This window comes from Pelophylax lessonae (assembly GCF_965119305.1).
Source record: "Pelophylax lessonae genome assembly, chromosome: 4".
Taxonomy (NCBI): Eukaryota; Metazoa; Chordata; class Amphibia; order Anura; family Ranidae; genus Pelophylax; species Pelophylax lessonae.
The window spans coordinates 596,364,218-596,388,889 of record NC_138771.1 but is presented as its reverse complement, the minus strand read 5'-3'; positions in this window follow the sequence as shown (position 1 = coordinate 596,388,889).

Here is a 24,672-nt window from a genome sequence, read left to right as displayed (position 1 = left end):
TGGGTCGTCAAGACAATCTCCTCAGGTCACGCTTGGACATTCTGCAGCTCTCCTGTCCTCCGGTTCGCCCCCACATCTCTTTCACGCTCAGAAGAAAAAAGACAAGTTCTTCTAGCCTACGTAAATTCTCTGGTGGTTCAGGGCGCACTAGGGCCTACACCGGTCGACGAAAAGTTTAAGGGCCTATATTCCCCAGTCTTCTTAGTCATGAAGAAGAACGGCTCTTGGAGACCGGTCATAGACCTTACTCATCTGAACACCTTTATCAAAAAAGAGAGGTTCAAAATGGAGACGCTATTTACAATCCGCCAGGCAGTTCAGCCAGGAGATTGGCTCGTGTCCATAGACCCGAAGGACGCGTACTTCCATGTGCCGATAGCTGCAGAGTTCCAGAAATACCTGCGTTTTGCTGTAGATCAAACCCATCTCCAGTTTACATGTCTCCCGTTCGGGCTTACAACATCGCCTCAGGTATTTTAAAAACTCTTATTGGCTGTGGTAGCCCTGATCAGGACCAAAGGATGTGGATGTGTGTGGCGATCCAAAAATTCAACATATCCTAAGATTTCTGCAGTCTGGCCTGGATCTATCCTTATCGGTCAGTTCGCTTCGAGTTCAGGTATCAGCTATCTCGGCCTTCACAGGGGTATCCTGGGCAAAACATCCTCTGGTTTGGCAATTTTTTAGAGGGGCCTCTAGGCTCAGACCACAAAGAAAGCCAAGATTCCCTAAGTGGGATCTTCCACTTGTTTCAGAATTCAGAAGGAAATGCTCAGATCAACTCTCCATCAAAGATTTGTCTCTCCTAGTGGTCTTCCTGGTGGCAATCACTTTGGCAAAAAGGGTCTCTGAATTCAGTGCTCTGGGGTACAAGGAGCCTTTTTGGACTTTTTTCCTGACCAGTTGGTTCTAATTCCTATGCTGGATTTCCATCCCAAAGTCTCCTCTATCTTCCATGAGAATCAGGAAATTGTTTTACCAACATTCAAATCCTCTGATTTTTACTGCTCATCCACTGGATATTGGGCAAATTCCAAGACTGTATTTAAGAGCCAAATCTCCTTTTCGTCAATCAGATTATCTATTTGTCCTCTTCTATGGGAAGAACAAGGGCTTGCATGCTTCGTGTAGGACTATCACATCATGGATCGTCCAGACCATTCAATGGGCTTGTAGAACTAAGGGCTTGGCACCTCCAGAAGCGGTGACTAGAGGAGTGTCGACGTCCTGGGCAGCTTCTCGTCATGTGGCTCCTGATGTGATATGCAAGGCAGCTTCATGGTCTTCGATTCATACTTTTATGGCTCATTACTGTATTGAGCCAGCTTCTCTATCCTGATGGTGCAAATTAAATTTCTTTTGAACAGCAGTTTGCCCACCCTGGTGTGTTTGGCTAGTTATTTCCTGCAGATAAAACAGGGTGCCGTGTCTTGGCTCTGCAGCTTACACATGCGTTTGCAAATGCGTGTCAACTAAACCCCTGTTCTTAGTTTATACCATGAGACAGGTCTACTTGGTTGGTGGCAGACTGGAGGGTGAGTACATCAGACTGGGGGGCTGGCTGGCTTCCATGCACCTCTCTTAATCCTTTTCAATTAGTTTTTTCCGATACAGGGATGGAGACACTGGGCATACCCGCTGGTGTCTTACTTAAAGCAGTGTTAATTTCGACGACTAAAACCGACTAAAACGTTTTCGTCGACTAAATTAACACAATTTTAGTCTACTAAAATACGACTAAAACTAAAACAATTTAGATGACTAAAATATGACTAAAACTAAAATGCCATTTTAGTCTTAAGACTAAAATACGACTAAAACTAAAATGGCATTTTAGTCATTAGACTATAACTAAAACTAAATAAAAAATTGACATCATCAAAATTAACACTCCTCTGCTGGCCATTTCTATATCGGCAACACAATTCCATCCAGAGCATGTAATAATAGCACATTAAAGTTTAAACATGTATTGCACCACCGCATACGCCTAAGTAAGGAGCATCTACTAAGCTGCTGAAAACTAAACAATTAAGAAAAAGGCTTTTCTTATATTTTTCCCTATTATTTAATGTTGGTAATATATTCAGGTAATGTGTGCAATGACATTACAGCCAATGGAGTTTACAGCAGTGTTAATTTCATCAACGAAAATGTTTTAGTCACCGCTTTCATCACCGGAATTTTTCAACTGACGAAGACGCAAAGTATAGCACATTTTCGTCAAATGACGACAACTATAACGAACATCAAATCCGTTTTTGTTAACGAACGAAAACTAAACGAGAATGCGAGGCAGGGATGTTTACCCAACTTCCGGTTTTCACGGAGCTCCGCCTGTGTGGCGTCTGGCGTGGCGTGCCCCGTGACGTCCGACATGAGGAGTGGACTACTACAAGAGAGTCGACTCGAGACCAGTCACCTGACCTCACCAGAGCACTGCAGCTGCAGCACTACAGCCAGACGCGCCAGACCTGACTCATCACACGGCACTGGCACCCGGCCACCACCACATCCAGAGCACCCACTGTGAGTTAACAGCCAGGCCAGCTATTACTGCCTCCCTGAGTCCCCTCAGACCACTCACCAGTCCCCACTGGCATCCGAATCCGCCATCCATCCAGGACTGTGTGTGTGCATATAGGCCGCTGAGGCCCGCCCGGCCCATCCTGTTCAACAACTTCAGTTCAGAGTCAGACCAGAGACCACCCTTAAACATAAGACCCCCATCCAGCACTCTGAGAAGCACTGTGTGCACTCACTGCACTGACTGCAGGCAGCAGCATTACAGGCCTCCTCTCTGACCTGACCATGACCATTTAGATGACTAAAATGAGTTTTAGTCGACTAAAATTTAAGATGTTTTAGTCGACTAAAATGTACTGGAGTTTTAGTCGACTAAAATACTTGCAGAAGACTAAAATGGGACTAAAACTAAAATGCCATTTTAGTCCTAAGACTAAGACTAAAACTAAATTGAAATTTGCTGCCAAAATTAACACTGACTTAAAGTCCCACATAGCCCACATTGTCTATATACTTGTTGGTTTTTCTGTTTTGCATATACTTTAAGTACATTTTAACCACCTCTATACCACTCTATTGTAAAAAAAAACAAAAAACATTCGGGAGGTGGACGTGTATTTCTGGAGTGCCTTTTATAAAAAGCATGTAAATAAAAAAAAATTAAAAATAACACTTGGCCAGCCAATGTGCCTGTGAACAGCTGTGATTTTAGCTCTCTCAATGTTGCAAAATTTGGTGCAGCTCTGCATAGAAACCAGTCAGCTTTCAGGTTTTTTTTTGTTAAAGCTTAATTGAACAAGCTGAAGTTGGAAGCTGATTGGCTACCACCAGATTTTGAACTCTCCAGTTTTAGTAAATCAACCCTAATGTACTGACACAATCAGAGTGGTTCTGTACCATGTGACCGCTGTGAAACAATCACAGCCTTCAAGTGTAAACACAAGTGAATTCAAACATTCAGCTGGTTAACAACGAGCTAACGCAGCAGAAAGGATGATCGGCAGATCAAAAGTGAAGGTGGGGGGATCATTTTTTTAAAGGTGGGGGGAGGTCTAACCACTTAAGGACCGGAAGGTTTTACCCCCTTAATGACCAGACCATTTTTGCGATGTGACACTGCGTTACTTTAACTGGTAATTGCGCGGTCGTGCAACAGTAAAATTTGATGTCCTTTTTTTCCCACAAATAGAGCTTTCTTTTGGTGGTATTTGATTACCTCTGCAGTTTTTATGTTTTGCGCAATAAACAAAAAAAGAGCAACAATTCTGGGGAAAAAAAATATTTACTTTCTGCTCTAAAACACAGCCAATAAAAAAAAATAAAAAAATAAAATTTTTTCATCAATTTAGGCCAATATGTATTCTGCCACACATTTTTGGTAAAAAAAAATCCCAATGTGTGTATATTGATTGGTTTGCGCAAAAGTTTTAGAGTCTACAAACTAGGGGATAGATTTATCTTTTTTTTTTTACTAGTAATGGTGACGATCAGCGATTTTTAGCGGGTCTGCGACACTGCGGCAGACAGATTGGACACCTAACTGACACACTTTTGACTCTTTTGAGGGGACCAGTGACCTTTACTATAGTAATCCGTGGTAAAAATATGCACTGTAACTGTACAGGCGGTCCCCGGTTTACAAACAAAATAGGGACTCTAGGTTTGTTCTTACGTCGAATTTGTTTGTAAGTCGGAACAGGTACATTTTTTTAAGTTTAGCTCCAGCCAAAATAACATTTTTGAGTTTTTTTGGATAGCATATGGAAGAGTTGACACCCCTGTAACATTTGTTTTGCTGTCTGTACCCCTGTTCAGAAGATTTCACCTCACTTTCTGCCCCTATGACACCTGTATTTTGAAAATTTTGGATTGGTGATAAACCTTCAGTGGAGACACCTTTTTCCCATGAGAACTCTTCCAGGAGTGAATTTCCCTTCCTAGGTCTAGATTTCTCCTCACTTCCTGTTGTCTCCCTCTGTAGGATTAGTTTGTAAGTCGGATGTTTGTAACCTGGGGACTGCCTGTACTAATGACACTGGCAGGGAAGGGGTTAACACCAGGGGTGATCTAAGGGTTAAGTGTGTCCCCAGGGGGGGGGGCTTCCTAACTGTTTGGTGGATGGACTCACTAGCTGAACAGAGAGACATGTGTTCCTATAAGCAGGATCACAGGATCCAATCGTGTGAAAGGGGCCTTATGTGTAGTGTATATGTAGACAAAAAAAATGTGTATTGCTTCCTGTGACATTGGAGAGGTTTACCCTTGCCAACTCCACTAAAGACCACTAAAAATATCACTGGTGTCAATGGTTATTTACCTAAGAGACGTGAGGAGAATGCGGTTTTCGCCGAGTTACATTGGTACCAGAATTATGCATACACTATCAGGTGAGACATGAGTCCACCTGATCAGGTTATGCCAATTGTCATGATTTTTACAGAACCCCTAGAGATTTGTACCTCTTGGGAAATTTCCATTTATTTTCTGACGTGTTGCTGCATCGCAGTGCCATTCATTTTGAGTGGCACCCCCAACTTTAATGTACCTACAGTGTGTTACACAAAAATTAGGACCCGTCCAATTTTCAGGACTTGTTTGTGCGTTGGCAGCCTAATCATACCAATAAGCTACCTTAACGCAATTGCATGCTAAATCAACTCAACATATCAGGCATTAAAGTGTCACTAAACCCATATAAAAAACTATCAATAAATGCTGTATTACATGCTGTTCATACTCAGTCACTATGAGATTAGTTTTCTGTATTCTGCAAAAAAACCTGGTTGATTCTGCTGCTCTCTATCTCCACCTTCTGTCCATTTCCCCAATTCAGTTAGGGATTTTTAAGCTGTTGTGGCAACTCTGCACATGCTCAGTTTTCAGTGAATTTCTATGCTGTGCATTTCCTCCCTATCACATCTGAGCAGCTCATGTGACTATAGAGTCACACATGTGGGGAGTATACACAGTGGTAAATGACAGCCCACTCCCTCCCTCCTCCTCTATGCCCACTAACCAGCTAAACACAATAGGAATAATGTAGATGTAGATTGATGGTGGCTTCACCTCCCTTTTAATCTAAGACACAGGCTGGAGGGGCGTGACACAGCCTGTGACTGGCAGAAATAACACCATGTTATTACCAAAAAAAAAAAGATTTGATTTCAAATATATATTTGTATGACAATTTAAAACAGTTTATTGATATTAATTATTTTGACTCTGTATTCCATAGGCTGTTTTTTTTTTTTTTTGCTTGTTTTTTTAACATGTGACTAGCAGCAGAGGACTACTGCAGACAGGCTGGAAAAAGTTGGGTCATGTGACAGCTGTATGTTTATTACAAAAAAACAAACCTTAGATGTTTTTGTTATATTAAAGTAATTAAAGTACCATCATCCATATACAGAAATAGGAGGGATAACTTAAATTAAACAGTGTGTTTAGTATCACTTTAGCACACTTTAAATGTGCTTAAAGCGGAGTTCCACCAAAATGTGGAACTTCCGCTCATTTGTTTTTGACAGGTACCCTTCCCCACTTCCTGGAAACGGGGCTCCGCCGCCGAGCCAATCCGAATGCGAAGCGCGCTTTGCGCATGCGCAGTAGGGACCCGCCTGTGAAGCCGCAAGGCTTCACTGCCGGGTTCCCTTATTGATGATGGCGGCGGCAGCACCCGACAGCCGATGGAAACATTGGGTGCGGTGCCGACATCGCTGGACTCCAGGACAGGCAAGTGTCCCAATATTAAAAGTCAGCAGCTACAGAACTCTGCTTTAAAGTGGAGTTCAACCCTAAAATGTAACTTCGGTCCATCTTTTTGCTCAGGGTCACCTGAAAAACAAATGAATAATCGCAATTTTTTTTTTTTACTTACCTTGTTTTAGAAGATAATATACTTACCTTACTTCCTCTTCCTCCCTCGGCGGCCACGGCGAGTCGTCACTTCCTGGCTTGCAATGATTCCTGGGAGCTGAACGTCATCACTCCCAGGAATCAATGCGCCTGTACCGGCCCCGACATCAGTCAACGGGGGGTTGAACAGAAATTGGCCTTGAGTACCATCAAGGGCCAGGTGTCGACTTTAGCAGTCTTCTTATAACGACCCTGGGCCACACACTCCCTGGTGTGTAGCTTTCTTCAGGGTGTCCGACATTTGGTTCCTCCAGTGCGGTCCCCATTGCCATCTTGGGACCTTAATGTGGTGCTTTCGGTCCTCCAGAATGCTCCCTTTGAGACCCTTTGGGAGATTCCCTTGCTTACGCTGTCTCAGAAGGTGGCCTTTTTGGTGGTTATCACCTCTGCGCACAGGGTGTCGGAACTGCCAGCGTTATCTTGTCGTTCACCTTACTTGGTGATTCACAGAGATAAGGTGATTCTTCGCCCCTGTCCGTCATTCTTCCCAAAGGTTGTCTCTGATTTTCATTTGAATGAAGACATTGTGTTGCTTTGTCTGTGCCCCAGGCCAAAACATCTGAAGGAAATTGCCTTGCATGCCTTGGATGTGGTCCAGGCAATTAGGATGTACCTGGCAGCTAAGGAGTCTTTTAGGAAGTCAGAATCACTATTTGTGCTCAGGGATGGGCCTCGGAAAGAGTTGTCCGCTTCCTCTGCGACCATTTCCAGATGGATCAGACAGAAGGTAATTCAGGCCTTTTCCATCAAAGGTCAGGTTCCTCCTTTTCCTGTCAAGGCGCACTTTACTCGGGAGCTCCGTGCCTCCTGGGCCTTCCATCGTCAGGCCTCCAGTGACAAAGGTTTGCAAGATGGCCACCTGGTCATCGGTGCACACTTTCACAAAAATCCAAAGTGGATGTGTTGGCATCTGCTTCTTTTGGCTGCAAGGTTTTGCAGGCTGCTGTTTAGAGGACTTGATCCTCTTTGAGGGTGTATTGTTTTTTTTTTCAGGTGGGCTCCAGTTGTTTTGGTTGAGCTCCTGTTGCCTGGTTGGCTACTGTTTAGCCTGGGGAATTTTTTGCTGTTCCCATCCGTCATGTTTAACACTGCTTTTGGACGTCCCAATGGTTATGAAGATCAGAAGCTGTGTCCGTCAATGAACGAAAGAGAAAATGGGATTTTTGACTTACCGTAAAATCTATTTCTCTGATGTTTATTCATGGACACAACATCCACCCCTCTGGGGAGATGTAATTCGTCTGACACGGCTTGTAACAAAACTTGGTACCTATATCATGGAAAGGGAGTTTACCCCCTGGGACTGCCCATAGGCGTAGCCAAATTCTTTTTTTGTCTAGTGTCCTACTCCTGTAGGGGGCAGTATAACCCAATGGTTATGAAGATCAGGAGCCGTGTCTGTCAATGAACATCAGAGAAATGGATTTTACGGTATGTCAAAAATCACATTATCTCCACTCCCGCCTGCTTTTGATGATTCAAGAACGCAGGTTAACCCGACCCTGCCGAAAGACAAGACTGACAAATCCTGTTACAATGAGGTACCCCTTATAAATTTAACAAGCTATGGGATCCATGGTTGCTGCTTCTGGGATTAGCCCCCATCCCTTCCAATTACTGTCTTTGCAGATTTTAAAACGTTAATGTTACTGATAGTGTAGTTGGTTGGAGCACAACTGAATTCTGATACGGGTGAAGTTGGGTGGCCGAGGCACATAACGGGGAGACATTTTTTTGAGTGGTATATTTGTAAACAGGAAAGGATTTATGTGGTTCCACGCTTAGGATAGGGGGTATATAAGGAAAAATACTTATGATACCACACCTAGCTGCTGCCCACTTCAAAAAATGCCACCCTAAAAGGGGGGCATTTGAATATGAAAAAAGAGAGAAGAAGTAATTGGCGCTGCCTGGTGGGGTATTGGGAATGCAATTTATGGTTGCTGGCCTCCTGAATTAAGTTTTATAAAAAACCATATGTACTGTGATTTAAGGTATATAAAACAACGAAATGGTAAAACTAGGTCGATCTATGTGTAGAATCAATAGTGTCCCATGTGTAAATCAACGCATCAAAAAATCTTAAAACTTATAAAAAACCAGCATATACATACAATGCGTACAATCGGTGGGTATAAAGTGCAACAAAAAAGTGCAATAGTGCAGGGCTCAAAATTTCAAGTCCTGAGCTACTAGCCAGGCCTTAAGGGTTACTCGCCACTACTTGCCCCACCTAACCCCTACCCCCCCTAAATGCGCCCTCAAAAAATGATTTTATAAAATTACACTGTTAAATGTCTTTGCATGACTGCAGAAGTTGCACAAATAAATATTAATAACAACAGTGTGATTGTATGTGCGTTTTACCTGGATTTTAGGTGCATTTCTATTGAATTCTATTACACAGTACATTTTCTGAAGCCGCATCAAAGATGCAGCATGCAGGACTTTAAAGCGCTTTCATGAAAACGCACTTTGTAATAGAAATTTAATAGAAATGCACCTAAAATCCAGGTAAAACGCACATACAATTACACTGGCCAAACCACAGTTCACCAGTTATTAGGGATAAGAGAGTGAATAGGGGGGGGCCTGGGGGGTCTGGGTTGTAAGAATATATGTTAATGAAGAGCAGAGTGAAGGGCTGTAGAGAAAGTGCTAAGGCTGTATTTTGGGACAGGACAGGGTCAGCTAAATGGCTGCTTGGAATGCTCGGAGCTGGGACCAGAGGCTGCAGGACATTCAGTAAAGATTTATGGAGAGGACAGCTGAAAGATAGAAGTATATGAAGGGTTAATGTGAACAGAATTCATTATATCTACTGAGCTGACACTTGAACACTATGTAAGGAGAGAGACCGAGATCTTGGGACATCCTGATTGCCAGTGTATGGGAGCGATCCCTTATTATCGACCCGCTGTTTACCCCTGTAGGGGTAAGGGAATCTGGTAAGCACAGGACCCCAGGCTCAGGGGAACACTTCTTCCTTCTGCCCATTCACCACACTCTGGGCATTGAGAAAAGAGCACCATAATCACTATATATGGACTATACAATCTAGGACTTCTTTGGATCTGTCAGAATCACTGAGATTGCACTTGTGTTTTGATTTATTTGCTTCATAATCTATAAGGACACCACAATTTTTTGTGCTGCCATTTCTTTTGCACAGCTGTATAGCAGAAAGATCATTTTGATCATTTTCACTTTTTTACACCTTTGCACGCGTATATATTTTTTGGCAGCTATATATATATGCACTTTATTTGCACTTATATTTATTAGAATTTTTATGGTGATATTTATTGATTGTGATGATATGGTTGCCTATTTATGATTGGATATTTTAACTAATTTTTTATCATTTTACCATTTCACTCCTGATATTCACTATTGCACTTTTTTGTTGCACTTTATACCCACCGATTGTACGCATTGTATGTATATGCTGGTTTTTTATAAGTTTTAAGATTTTTTGATGCGTTGATTTACACATGGGACACTATTGATTCTACACATAGATCGACCTAGTTTTACCATTTCGTTGTTTTATATACCTTAAATCACAGTACATATGGTTTTTTATAAAACTTAATTCAGGAGGCCAGCAACCATAAATTGCATTCCCAATACCCCACCAGGCAGCGCCAATTACTTCTTCTCTCTTTTTTCATATTTGTAAACAGAATAGGACATAGCAGTGGTACTACTCCTAAGATTCTTACTTATGTTGAATAACAGGTATTACCCTATTGCTTCCATATGCGCTTCTAAGCATAGGAAGATCTGAGTGGCGCTATAAAGACATTAGGGTTGTGAAAGTGGTCTCCTTATTCTGAATGTCTTACTGATCTTTGGTCATTTAGCCTACCAATTGTTTTTGTATAGTGCTAGCTACTCTGTGTTGATACTAATGAAATGTATGTATGCTGTTGTACATTGTGATTAGTTTTTTTTTTGCTTTTTTTTTCTTTTCTGTTTTTTTTTTTGTAAATTGACAAAACTTTTAATAAAGTTATTTGAAAAAAGACGGTGTATTTTGAAGGTGTGGTTACAAATGAGGTTGTGGTTTTGTGGAAGCGGTCAATAGGGTATCCCTAATGTTGGGTTATTGTACATCAGATAGCTACAGTCGGGTCCATAAATATTGGGACATCGACACAATTCTAATCTTTTTGGCTCTATACACCGCCACAATGGATTTGAAATGAAACAAACAAGATGTGCTTTAACTGTAGACTTTCAGCTTTAATTTGAGGGTATTTACATCCAAATCAGGTGAACGGTGTAGGAATTACAACAGTTTGTATATGTTCCTCCCACTTTTTAAGGGACCAAAAGTAATGGGACAGAATAACAATCATAAAACAAACTTTCACTTTTTAATACTTGGTTGCAAATCCTTTGCAGTCAAATACAGCCTGAATTCTGGAACACATAGACATCACCAAATGCTGGATTTTATCCCTGGTGATGCTCTGCCAAGCCTCTACTACAACTGTCTTCAGTTTCTGCTTGTTCTTGGGGCATTTTCCCTTCAGTTTTGTCTTCAGAAAGTGAAGTGCATGCTCAATCGGATTCAGGCCAGGTGATTGACTTGGCCATTGCATAACATTCCACTTCTTTCCCTTAAAAAACTCTTTGCTCGCTTTCGCAGTATGCTTCGGGTCATTGTTCATCTGCACTGTGAAGCGCCGTCCAATGAGTTCTGAAGCATTTGGCTGAATATGAGCAGATAATATTGCCCGAAACACTTCAGAATTCATCCTGCTGCTTTTGTCAACAGTCACATCATCAATAAATACAAGAGAACCAGTTCCATTAGCAGCCATACATGCCCACGCCATGACACTACCACCACCATGCTTCACTGATGAGGAGGTATGCTTTGGACCATGAGCAGTTCCTTTCCTTCTCCATACTCTTCTCTTCCCATCACTCTGGTACAAGTTGATCTTGGTCTCATCTGTCCATAGGATGTTGTTCCAGAACTGTGAATGCCTTTTTAGATGTTTGGCAAACTCTAATCTGGCCTTCCTGTTTTTGAGGCTCACCAATGGTTTACATCTTGTGGTGAACCCTCTGTATTCACTCTGGTGAAGTCTTCTCTTGATTGTTGACTTTTACACACATACACCTACCTCCTGTAGAGTGTTCTTGATCTGACCAACTGTTGTGAAGGGTGTTTTCTTCACCAGGGAAAGAATTCTTTGGTCATCCACCACAGTTGTTTTCCATGGTCTTTTGGTGTTGCTGAGCTCACCGATGCGTTTTTTCTTTTTAAGGATGTTCCAAACAGTTGATTTGGCCAAACCTAATGTTTTTGCTATCTCTCTGATGGGTTTGTTTTGTTTTTTTCAGCCCAATGATGGCTTGCTTCACTGATAGAGACAGCTCTTTGGATCTCATATTGAGAATTGACAGCAACAGATCCCAAATGCAAATAGCACACTTAAAATGAACTCTGGACCTTATATCTGCTCCAAGGAATAATGAGGGAATAACACACACCTGGCCATGGAACAGCTGAGCAGCCAATTGTCCTATTACTTTTGGTCCCTTAAAAAGTGGGAGGCACATATACAAACTGTTCTAATTCCTACACCTTTCACCTCACCTGATTTGGATGTAAATACCCTCAAATTAAAACTGAAAATCTGCAGTTAAAGCACATCTTGTTTGTTTCATTTCAAATCCATTGTGTTGGTGTATAGAGCCAAAAAGATTAGAATTGTGTCAATGTCCCAATATTTATGGACCTGACTGTATGACCGGTTGGCAGTGAAGAGGAGCAGCTTCAGAGGACTGGTCTTACAGAACCTTGCAGAATTCCCTAAGCAGCCAAATCTTGCAATACAGAGAGTACAAACCAAGGATAAAATGTGGTGTGTGTTTTTTTTCCTTTTTAGATGAGGCTGCAGGGGCTCGTTGCATAGCATGGAGGGACCCTAGGGGAACAACGGATCAAGTATGTAAAAGTCAGTTCAGGTTTAACGTGTTAATGCAATTTCAAAAGTAATTTTGTAATATATTTAAATCTGCAGCCTTCAGAATACCTGGCGATTCTGCCAAGCACTCTGTCTACCAATTGATCATCTGTATTGTCGCCCACTGGCATACTCTTTAGCCAGCATGCAAACACACATTGCATAGACATGGTCCACTACTGTCCACGTACAAAACCTGCCCTTAGAAATGTCATGGCTATTGAAATGTAGGGAAGAAGTGGCTACACAGAGGATGTAGGGGATTAGCATGGCTAATAGTAATAATAGGCTGAACCCAACTAAGGCATAATTACAAAGGGCAATTACATGAAGACATATATCGTTCCTGTGCTGTTTGATCGGGGGACTTGGTTACCCGGGACCCTATAATTGCAGGTTTGAGATCATTGAATTTCAGAAGAGTAGGTTAGCGTGTTGTGATCAATGTCAAGATACTGTAATAGTGTTCATAGGTAGCATCTGTTTAAATGACAAAATTTCCTATGTAACTAGAGTATACCTTTACATAAGAAGCCTTTGAAAAGGTATGCGAAAAGTATCTAAATCATGTTCACACAAAAAAAAACACAGTTTTTTTTATCTCTGTACATTCCATTCTCTGAAAAACAAGGCTGCAACTTCACAATGACTCAGCAATTCAGGCCCATGTTCTGTGTGCAAAAACTTCCTTGTATGCAGTAAAATAAAAAATTCACTGGGAGAGGCTGTAAATAGCAAGACAGATATATAGATAAGGAATGACAGGCATAGTTAGAAACTGTCAGATAACCTCTAACTGTATAACAGTGCAGAGATAACCCACAATCAACAGTTGCTGTAATGGAAGTGAACGGATGCATCAGGTTTTTGCTTTAACATTGGTTTGTGAAGCATTTCTGATGTGCATGCAGCAGTATATTCATTGCAAGTAAGTATACACTATATTATCAAAAGTACTGAGACGCCTTCCTTTACACCAGGGGTGGGGAACCTATGGCCCGGGGGCCGTATGAGGCCCACTAAGTCATCTGGTCCGGCCCCCCGTGCAGCTGAGTCTGTGTCTCTTAGCCGTACCCACAGCAATACCAGCCAGCAGTACCCACAGCAGTGCCAGCCTGAGCCAGCAGTACCAGCCAGCAGTACTAGCCAGTAGTACCAGCCTGAGCCAGCAGTACCAGCCAGCAGTACCTACAGCAAAGTACCAGCCTGAGTCAGCAGTACCCACAACAGTACCAGCCTGAGCCAGCAGTATCAGTTAGCAGTACCCACAGCAGTACCAGCCAGCAGTACCCACAGCACAGTACAAGCCCAGCAGTACCAGCTAGCAGTACCAGCCAGCTGTACCCACCAGTAGTACCAGCCAGCTATACCCACCAGCAGTACCAACCAGCAGTACCCATCAGCAGTTCTTTTTCAAAACTTACCACCACAAAGACTCGACTGCGCTCCAGACTGACCAACGCAAACCTGGAAAGCCAGTTGTGAGTAGCAACCTCATCAATACCAGCTAACATCACACACCTCACCAAAGAGAAGCAGTTGCAGCCATCACATTAGGGGTGAGTTAAATTAATGTTTGACCAAATATAACAGGCTAATTTTCAAGTTGATAATTTTATACGGCCCCCAAATGATTTTATAAATACCCAAATGGCCCTTAGCAGAAAAAAGGTTCCCCACCCCTGCTTTACACGCACATGAACTTTAATGGCATCCTAGCACATAAAGGAATTCTACCAAGAAGGTCACAAGGGACACATCAGTTGATGAAAAAAGTTAAACCAATTTATTGACACAATAAAAAATACAAGATAAAAATAGTGATTGCAGTACAGACACCATTAACCACACCTATAATGATCAGTGGCGTACCAACAGGGGGGGCGGGGGGGCACACCGCCCTGGGTGCCACAGATTAGGGGGGTGTCAGGGAGCACCAGGGTGACACCCGGAGCCGGCCGCCGGACTGCCTCAGCCGCTCGCTGACACAGGAGCGTGGAGGAGGAGGAACTGTTCAGAGAATGAGAGAGTGATTACCCTCACTCACGGAGCCCTGAATACACAGCGGGCGCTGCCGGAGTTAACTGTGCTAGTTAATGAGAAAGCGATTGGTTGCTAGGACCGTCTATCAACCTATCAACCAATCACCTGCTCATTAACTAGCACAGTTAACTTCGGCAGTTCCCGCTGACCGCTGTGTATTCAGGGCTCGTGAGTGACGGTGAGTCTCTCTCCCATTCTCTGCTTTCAACAGTTCCTCCTCTGCTCTAAGGGGAGGGGGGGTGCTTGCATTGTAAGGGGGTTCTATTGGGGGGGGATGTATTGTGATGGGGTTCTATTGGGGGGGGGGCATTTGCATTGTAAGGGGGTTCTATTGGGGGGGATGTTTTGTGAAGGGGTTCTATTGGGGGGGATGTATTGTGAAGGGGTTCTATTGGGGGGCGCTTGCATTGTGAGGGGGTTCTATTGGGGGGGATGTATTGTGAAGGGGTTCTATTGGGGGGGGGGTGGGCGCTTGCATTGTAAGGGGGTTCTATTGGGGGGGATGTATTGTGAAGGGGTTCTATTGGGGGGGGCGCTTGCATTGTAAGGAGGTTCTATTGGGGGGGATGTATTGTGAAGGGGTTCTATTGGGGGGGGGGTGGGCGCTTGCATTGTAAGGGGGTTCTATTGGGGGGATGTATTGTGAAGGGGTTCTATTGGGGGGGGGGCGCTTGCATTGTAAGGGGGTTCTATTGGGGGGGGGGATGTATTGTAAAGGGGTTCTATGGGGGGCGCTTGCATTGTAAGGGGGTTCTATTGGGTAGGGGGGGTGTATTGTAAAGGGGTTCTATTGGGGGGGATGTATTGTAAAGGGGTTCTATGGGGGGGCTTTGTATTGTAAAGGGATTCTATTGGCGGGGGCTTTGTATTGTAAAGGGGTTCAATCGGGCGGGTTTGTATTGTAAAGGGGTTCTATTTGGGGGGGGGATGTATTGTAAAGGGGTTCTATTGGGGGGGGTTGTATTGTAAAGGGGTTCTATTGGGGGGGGGGTCCAGAGGTACGGGGGCTGTGTAATGTAAAGGGGTCCAGGGGTACAGGGGCTGTGTAATGTGAAGGGGTCCGGGGGCTGTGTAATGTAAAGGGGGCCTTCCTACATTTTGCTGCAGTGCGTGGAGGCGATACACGTGACACGTCAATGAGCGGTTCGTCGCCTGCACGCCTGGGGGGGGGGGTGCCAGATATAGGATCCGCCCCGGGTGCCAAATGCTCTAGGTACGCCCCTGATAATAATATTCTTGGTAGAATTCCTTTATATGCTTCACGTTTGGTCATGGACTGCACCGTAATATCTAGGTTACCAGACAGTAAATGGTTGTTATCTATACCAATCTACTGGCGGTTAATCCGAGATCATCTTTTGTTTTATCATTTTAATGGCATCCCAGTCTTAGTCTGAAGGGTTCAATATTGAGTTGTCCCAACCTTAGCAGCTATAACAGCTTCAACTCTTCTGCGAAGGCTGTTCCCAAGGTTTAGGAGTGTGTCTATGGGAATGTTTGAGGTTAGGCACTGATGTTGGATGAGAAGGCCTGACTGGCAGTCTCTGCTCTAATTCATCCCAAAGGTGTTCTATGAGATTGAGGTCAGGACTCTGTGCAGTCCAGTTAAGTTCCTCCACCCCAAACTCGCTCATCCATGTCTTTATGGACCTTGCTTTGTGCACTGGTCCAAATCATTTGGTGGAGGGGGGATTATGGTGTGGGGTGGGGTTGTTTATATTGAACACTACATACTAAGACTGGGATGTCATTAAAATTCATGTACGTGTTAAGACAGGGGTCCCAATACTTATGACAATATAGTGTATATTGTGGGGGAATTATTCAAGTGTTGCAGCTTTCATGAACTTCATTCCAACCAGTAAAGTACTTTTTAGGGCTTTTAACCCACTTTGTACGCAGTGTGGACCGATAATCTAGAAACAATGCTTCCAGGTTTAGGGAGTGTGCATATATATATGATCATTTCATTCTTTAAAGGAAACCTCTATTGAAAGGAATAATAAGGCTGCCATTTCTAACCTATAGTGTCTCACAAAAGTGAGTACACCCCTCACATTTTGTAAATATTTTGTTATATCTTTTCATGTGATAACACTGAAGAAATGATACTTTGCTACAATATAAAGTAGTGAGTGTACAGATTGTATAACAGTGTAAATTTGCTGTCCCCTCAAAATAACTCAACACAGCCATTAATGTCTAAAATGCTGGCAACAAAATTGGGCCCAATTACCCATTTTCCCTCCCCGGTGTTATGTGACTCGTTAGTGTTAAAAGGTCTCAGGTGTGAATGGGGAGCAGGTGTGTTAAATTTGGTGTTATCGCTCTCACTCTCTCATACTGGTCACTGGAAGTTCAACATGGCACCTCACGGCAAAGAACTCTCTGAGGATCTGAAAAAAAAAAGAATTGTTGCTTTACATAAAGATGGTCTAGGCTATAAGAAATTTGCCAAGACCCTGAAACTGAGCTGCAGCACAGTGGCCAAGACCATATAGTGGTTTAACAGGACAGGTTGCACTCAGAACAGGCCTCGCCATGGTCGACCAAAGAAGTTAAGCGCATTTGACCAGCGTCATATCCAGAGGTTGTCTTTGGTAAATAGACGTATGAGTGCTGCCAGCATTGCTGCAGAAGTTGAAGGGGTGGGGGGGTCAGCCTGTCAGTGCTCAGACCATAGGCCGCACACTGCATCAAGGTGGCCTGCATGGCTGTCGTCCCAGACGGAAGCCTCTTCTAAAGATGATGCACAAGAAAGCCTGCAAACAGTTTGCTGAAGACAAGCAGACTAAGGACATGGATTACTGGAACCATGTCCTGTGATCTGATGAGACCAAAATAAACTTATTTGGTTCAGATGGTGTCAAGTGTGTGTGGCGGCAACCAGGTGAGGAGTACAAAGACAAGTGTGTCTTGCCTACAGTCAAGCATGGTGGTGAAAGTGTCATGGTCTGGGGCTGCATAAGTGCTACCGTCGCTGGAGAGCTGCAGTTCATTGAGGGAACCATGAATACCAACATGTACTGTGACATGCTGAAGCAGAGCATGATCCCCTCCCTTCGGAGACTGGGGCGCTTGGCAGTATTTCAACATAACGACCCCAAATTCACCTCCAAGACGACCACTGCCTTGCTAAAGAAGCTGAGGGTAAAGGTGATGGACTGGCCAAGCATGTCTCTAGACCTAAACCCTATTGAGCATCTGTGGGGCATCCTCAAATGGAAGGTGGGGGAGCACAAGGTCTCTAACATCCACCATCTCCGTGATGTCGTCATGCAAGAGTGGAAGAGGACTCCAGTGGCAACCTGTAAAGCTCTGGTGAACTCCATGCCCAAGAGGGTTAAGGCAGTGCTGGGAAATAATGGTGGCAACACAAAATAATGACACTTTGGGCCCAATTTGGACATTGTCACTTAGGGGTGTACTCACTTTTGTTGCCAGCGTTATTATATTGGCTGTGTGATGAGTTATTTTGAGGGGACAGAAAATTTACACTGTTATACAAGCTGTACACTCACTACTTTACATTGTAGCAAAGTGTCATTTCTTCAGTGTTGTCACATAAAAAAATATAATAAAATATTTACAAAAATGTGGGGGGTGTACTCACTTTTGTGAGATACTGTACTTCTGAAAAAGAGTCTAAACACATGTAATGCTAAAATTAAAGTGATTGTAAAGTCTTGTTTTCTTTTAAAATAACAAACATGTTATACTTACCTGCTCTGTGCAGTCGGTTTTGCACAGAGTGGCCTTTTCCTCCTCCCTCCTCCAGGTCCCTCTTCTTTGCTCCTGCCCCCCCCCTTTCCCCTCCTGACAACTGCCCCCACAGCAAGCAGCTTGCTATGGGGGCACCCGAGTCGAGTCACTGATCCCTGTTTGGCTCCCACTGCTATCAAAGTTAGTCAGCCAATCAGGCTGCGGTCTTAGCCAAATAGGATGGAAGTCCCGGGCAGCTGAGACACTCCTGCAACATCGCTGGATAAGGATGGGCTCAGGTAAGTATTAGGCTCCATGTACACGGGACGCTGGAAATGGCCGTTTAGGAGCAGTTGGGCGTTTTTTTCAGAAGCCCCTGAACCCATTTACATTTTATCTTATCTGTCCATGTACACCAGGTCTTTTACAGTCATTTGCAGGCAGTTGCGTTCAGGGACTGTTTTTAGAACGCAATTATTTGCGTTCGAACGTGTGTTTCCCGGCGTTTCAAACGCACAAACGCGTCCGAACGCGCCTGAACGCGTCCGAATGCGTCTGAACGCGATGACCCGCGTTTAGCGTTCGCGTTTTTCCATTTTAAAGGGGAATAATTTTTTTGACCTCTAGGAACGCTTCTAAACGGAAACGCCCGCAAACGCTGCTAAACGCGGGTACAAACGCAACCGAACGGACATTTCAAACGTCCTAAAAATTCCAGCATTCAAAGGGACTTTTAACAACGTCCCGTGTACATGGAGCCTTAGGGGGGCTGCGGGGAGCTGCTGCACACAGAAGGTTTTTTTTTTTATCCTTATGCATAGAATGCATTAAGATAAAAATAAAAAAAACCTTCTGCCTTTACCAATCCCTTTAAGACTATTCACACCAATGCATTTTTTCATGCTTTTTGCAGAAATGCAGGACATTTTTTAACATGGGTTCCTATGAAAACGTTTACATCAATGCATTTTTGTGCCTCTGCATTTTTGGAAAGGGTCGGGGGCATTTTTAAATGCAAAACTCTGCTTTTTTTGCATTTTTGGAAAGGGTCGGGGACATTTTTTAATTGCAAAACTCAGCTTTTTTGCATTTTTTCTGCATTTTTGCAAAGGGTCGGGGAAAATTTTAAATGCAAAACTCTGTTTTTTTTGCATTTTTGGTTCAATAGACTTTAATGGAGAATCTGCAGAAAAGCATGTAGTGTGTTTTTACTGTGTTTTTACTGCGATTTGCGTTCTTAAATCTGCCGGTCAACAAGCTTTCCCAAAAAAGAAAAAAAAAAAAAGCATAAATGCAAATTGCGGCAAAATCGCAGTAAAAGACAGTAGAAAGCACAGAAAAAAACACTACAGAAATTTTCAAAAGCGACATGCATAGGTGTGAATCGAGCCTAACTTACTATAAACAGCAATGAAGTGCAGAAATTTGTACCAAAAACAAATGTATAAACTTCGGTGCTACTATTCTCTATTCAGTGATATCAAATAATCTGTAACTTGCTCACACTGTTATGTGCGTCACACATTAAACATAACATATTCACATATACATTAGTGCAGTGCTACTCACAGATAACAGAGATCATATGAAAAAAATAATACGTGGAAAAAAAATAGCCACTATGTGTTAATAAAAGAAACATAGTTCAATCTTCCATGTGATTACAAAAAAACAGATGATATAAATTCAATACATCATATAGTTCCATGAGCTGAAAAATACGCTATGTTTATGTAGTTTCTTCTCTGCTTTGTCTAAGTGTCCATTCACACTACCGCGACTTGTCAGGCGACTTGTCAGCCTGACAAGTCGCGGTCCGTCGTGGTCCATGCAGTGCTACAGGACCCGTTCTAATAGGAGCGACACAAGTCACTCCGACTTAGAAAAAGGGTCCTGTACTACTTTGGGGCGACCTCGGAGTGACTTGCATAGACATTCATTATATGAAGTCCGTGCATGTCGCGCCGAAGTCGCGTGCACGCGACTTCAAAGGTCGCCCCCGAAGTCGGAGCAACCTAGTGTGAACCGAGACATAGTGACGGTGTGGAGAAGCAGATATTATCTGCTACTTCTGGACCCTGGCAGGGGTAAAAATTCTTTTTATGACCTGTAATGTGCAGTTCATATTAACAAGGTGAGAAAACACCTGCAGTGGAGCACATTTTTGTGGAGGAGGATCACAGAGGAGATCTGCACAAAGTGATATATTGTAGAAGAAAATTCACATATTTTCTGTTTCAAAAGGTAAACATTTTTTAAAACTAATAAAAATTACACTAACAATCTCATGTGCACTGTCCTTCAATGCACATAGGTAAACTGAAACATAAAATCACCTCAGTTTAATGTAAAGCATGCACCAGTATATTTGCCTGTAATTTTGGTCACTGCCTGGTCCTTGTGCGATGACGTCACCCAGCTCTTTACTACGCATTTCGTTGCAGTCACGCGACATAATTATGGGATCAGGATTGGGTAATGGCATCCATTCTTTATTGCTCTTCCTTCACTAGAGTTACCTTGGCGCAATTTTGTCAGTTTTTTTTACTCCCCTTCACGTCTAAGGATAAAACATATGTTAATGCCGAAGCACAATTTTGCAATTTTGACATGTGTTAGTAATAACTACATATCACAACTATTTTGTGCATCCAGGAAAAATTGGGCTTTTATTTGGTGGTAAATGTTAATGGATATCTCCCTATTTGTTTTATTTATTATCAAAGGAAAACTGGCCCATAATAGTAAAGAAAAAAAAAAAAAGAAGGGTGGGCTTCACAATGACTGTTCACTGTGATAGGCAATCAGAGGCTATCACTGCAATCAGGTGACCTGGAATCAGGAGTTCCAGGGTACCGATTGTTAGTAGGGGGCCCAGGGCTCCCAGTGATCCCCTTTGGCTCACTCCCACACTCCCAGCACAAAGACAGACACGCATATATGTGGCCCCGCAGAAAAGAGCCCAATATACTGTAACTGCACACCTGTTTCTTATGCTTACTGAGCTATTTATACAAAAACCAAACTTTTAATACAACAATTTACTTTTATTATATTTTCTGTAAAAAGTCTATAAAATTGGTATACAAATTTGTAGCATCCCCAAATGGACCCCCATGTAGTCTGGGGCCCTGGCCCTAGCAGTCTCCGACTGTTACTCTAGCATAATCCACAACTGCTTCCTGATGAAACAGCTTGATTGTTTCTCCATTTTCCAAAATAAACCAGTACCTTATTGCTCGCCGCCTTTCCTCCGTAGGCCAAATGTGCATATTCACCAAAAGGCAACATGCATATTTTAGAATGGTCTTTTGCAAGCAATATGTAATTCAGCACGCTCATTGAGACTATATGGACAACTTCTGTCTGATGTCTGTAGGTGGCTTGAGATTTATTCTTATTGGTCATTATGAGGTACTGCATACTGTGATTTCCGCTGACTTTTTTGCCTACTGTCACCCAGTAGTTTTCTTTTACTAGATTACAGAGCAAAACAATTACCCAAGGTATTCCACCTTCCATTTAAAGGATAAGTTCACCTTTACAAAAAAAATTTAAATAAATTAATTCACATTGTTTTTGTGTTACACCCTAAATTTGGGGAACGAAAGAGTCCCTGATATGGTGGCTTCATTCTTTGGCGATTCGACTGAGCAAATCCATCTTCCCCTTGTAGTGGACAGTGGTCACCACGGATACCAGCTGGTCCAGTTTGGGAGGCATCCTCGGCAAATATTCTGCTCAGGGGATCTGGACACTGGAAGAGTAGATACTACTGATCAATGTTTTGGAACCCAGAGCAATCAGACTGTGCCTGAATATTGAACGGATCATCTTCAGGGATGTCCAGTGCGTAATTAATCAGACAATGCCATGGCCGTTGCTTATGTTAGTCACTAGGGGGGCACAAGAAGTGTCCTGGCAGCTCTGGAGGTAGCCAGCATTCTAAGGTTGGCAGAACGGTTTGTTCCAGCCCTCTCCGCTGTACACATTCCCGGGGTGGAAAACTGGCATGCGGATTACCTCAGTCGGCAGGTGTTGGACTAAGGGGAGTGGTCCCTTCATCCATAGGTGTTTTGTCTGTTATGTCTTCGGTGGGGCATCCCCGAGGTGGATTTGTTGGCTTCCCGACTCAACAGAAAGGTGCAGAGGTTTGTGGCTCGGTCACGGGATCCTCTGGCGGATGCTACAGATACGCTTGTAGCCCCATGAGGTCAGTATTGTCTGATTTACGCCTTCCCTCCTGAATTTACACTCAGAGGTTCCCCTTAGAACCCAAGATTCAACCGCTATGCCTTTAAAGCCATGACTGTGAAGTAGGATGGTGAATTGGTACTTGGAGGAAAAAAGGACCTAAGAATCCAGTGGTACACCAGGTTGGTGTACCACTGGATTCCCGCTGAAGAAGTCTACGCCCACCTGACGTAACGCATACGGGGGATTGGTCAATCGGTCCTACGGCTGTCAACCAGGAAGGAACCAGGCACTATCCAGCACGCTGCACGCTCTGCAATTACTATGCTCATGATGATTGGATACAATGTAAGTGCAATATAGTTTTTGAGTGAATAAAGTTTCAGTATTGCAACAGAGAGCACTAGATTTCTCCCTCTTTCATTTATATATCTTGGGATGATTTGGAATCGAGTGTGAGCTGTACCCGCTGCAGTGATATTCTTATCTGTGCTGACAAGTGCTGGAGGCTTGGTCCTGTTTTTTGGAACAACACGTGTTGGTTACCGTGGAGACTGTTTATGCTTTTTAGACCCTGCAGGGTCACGTTCTGGAGGTGAGAGGCAGATATTGCTTGGTGGTGGGGATTTGAGCACCGAAGTCACACCTGTTGTCATTTCACCAAATCACAAGTGGACTTTTTAAATCTCTACCGTCTTTTACCTCATACATGAACTTTCTCTTTTAAGATATGTTTTAATATATTTATCAATATTGGTTTTAAAGTGTTTTTACCCAATGATTGAATTCCAATAACTTATTTTGAACAGACTGCGCTACACTATTTATTATATATTTATTGAAGGAGTTTGATTGCCCTTGAGTGTTAGCTGCTGGTCTCATCGCATGTTTATTTATTCAGCGCTGAATCTTCCACACACATATCAAACATAACGTTTTGCATTGTTGCCAAAAAGTTTGAATTTGGTTTCATCTGACCAGAGCACCGTCTTCCACATGTTTGGTGTGTCTCCCAGGTGGCTTGTGGCAAACTTTAAACAACACTTTTTATGGATATCTTTAAGAAATGGCTTTCTTCTTGCCACTCTTCCATAAAGGCCAGATTTGTGCAGTATACGACTGATTGTTGTCCTATGGACAGAGTCTCCCACCTCAGCTGTAGATAGATCTCTGCAGTTCATCCAGAGTGATCATGGGCCTCTTGGCTGCATCTCTGATCAGTCTTCTCCTTGTATGAGCTAAGAAGTTTAGAGGGACGGCCAGGTCTTCGTAGATTTGCAGTGGTCTGATACTCCTTCCATTTCAATATTATCGGTTGCACAGTGCTCCTTGGGATGTTTAAAGCTTGGGAAATCTTTTTGTATCCAAATCCGGCTTTAAACTTCTCCACAACAGTATCTCGGACCTGCCTGGTGTGTTCCTTGTTCTTCATGATGCTCTCTGCGCTTTAAACGGACCTCTGAGACTATCACAGTGCAGGTGCATTTATACTGAGACTTGATTACACACAGGTGGATTCTATTTATCATCATTAGTCATTTAGGTCAACATTGGATCATTCAGAGATCCTCACTGAACTTCTGGAGAGAGTTTGCTGCACTGAAAGTAAAGGGGCTGAATAATTTTGCACACCCAATTTTTCAGTTTTTTATTTGTTAAAAAAGTTTGAAATATCCAATAAATTTTGTTCCACTTCATGATTGTGTCCCACTTGTTGTTGATTCTTCACAAAAAATTACAGTTTTATATCTTTATGTTTGAAGCCTGAAATGTGGCAAAAGTTCGCAAAATTCAAGGGGGCTGAATACTTTCGCAAGGCACTGTATATGTGTGTTTATACGTGTAAGTGCATGTTCTTGGATGCAGATTTTTGGATTCTGTGATACAGATCTGAATGCAGAGCATGGGAATGGCTCCATTGAAATCAATGCAGATGTGTTCAGATCCATAATTTAAAAAACACTGGGGTTGTAGGTTGTTCCACCACTGCTGCTGCCTGGCTCACTGTCCAAACTGGTTGCTAGCCGCAACCTGCCTGACATCTAGCAACTAGCCCGAGACTTCAGAGCGGAGGAGGACTTAACTTCCCCCTCCACACCTACTGCTTAGGTCTACCCACCTCCTCCTCAAGCTTCTCAGGCAGCATGGATGCACAGGGTGGAAGATCATGAGGCAGCCGCAGGCCCTGACTGCAGAGAGGACAGTCGGCACTCGGCAGATGAGTAAGCTAGCAGCAGAGGAGAGGATACTGACAGATGACATGACCCCTTTCCGAGGGATGGGAAAAGGACCTCAGATATCAGAG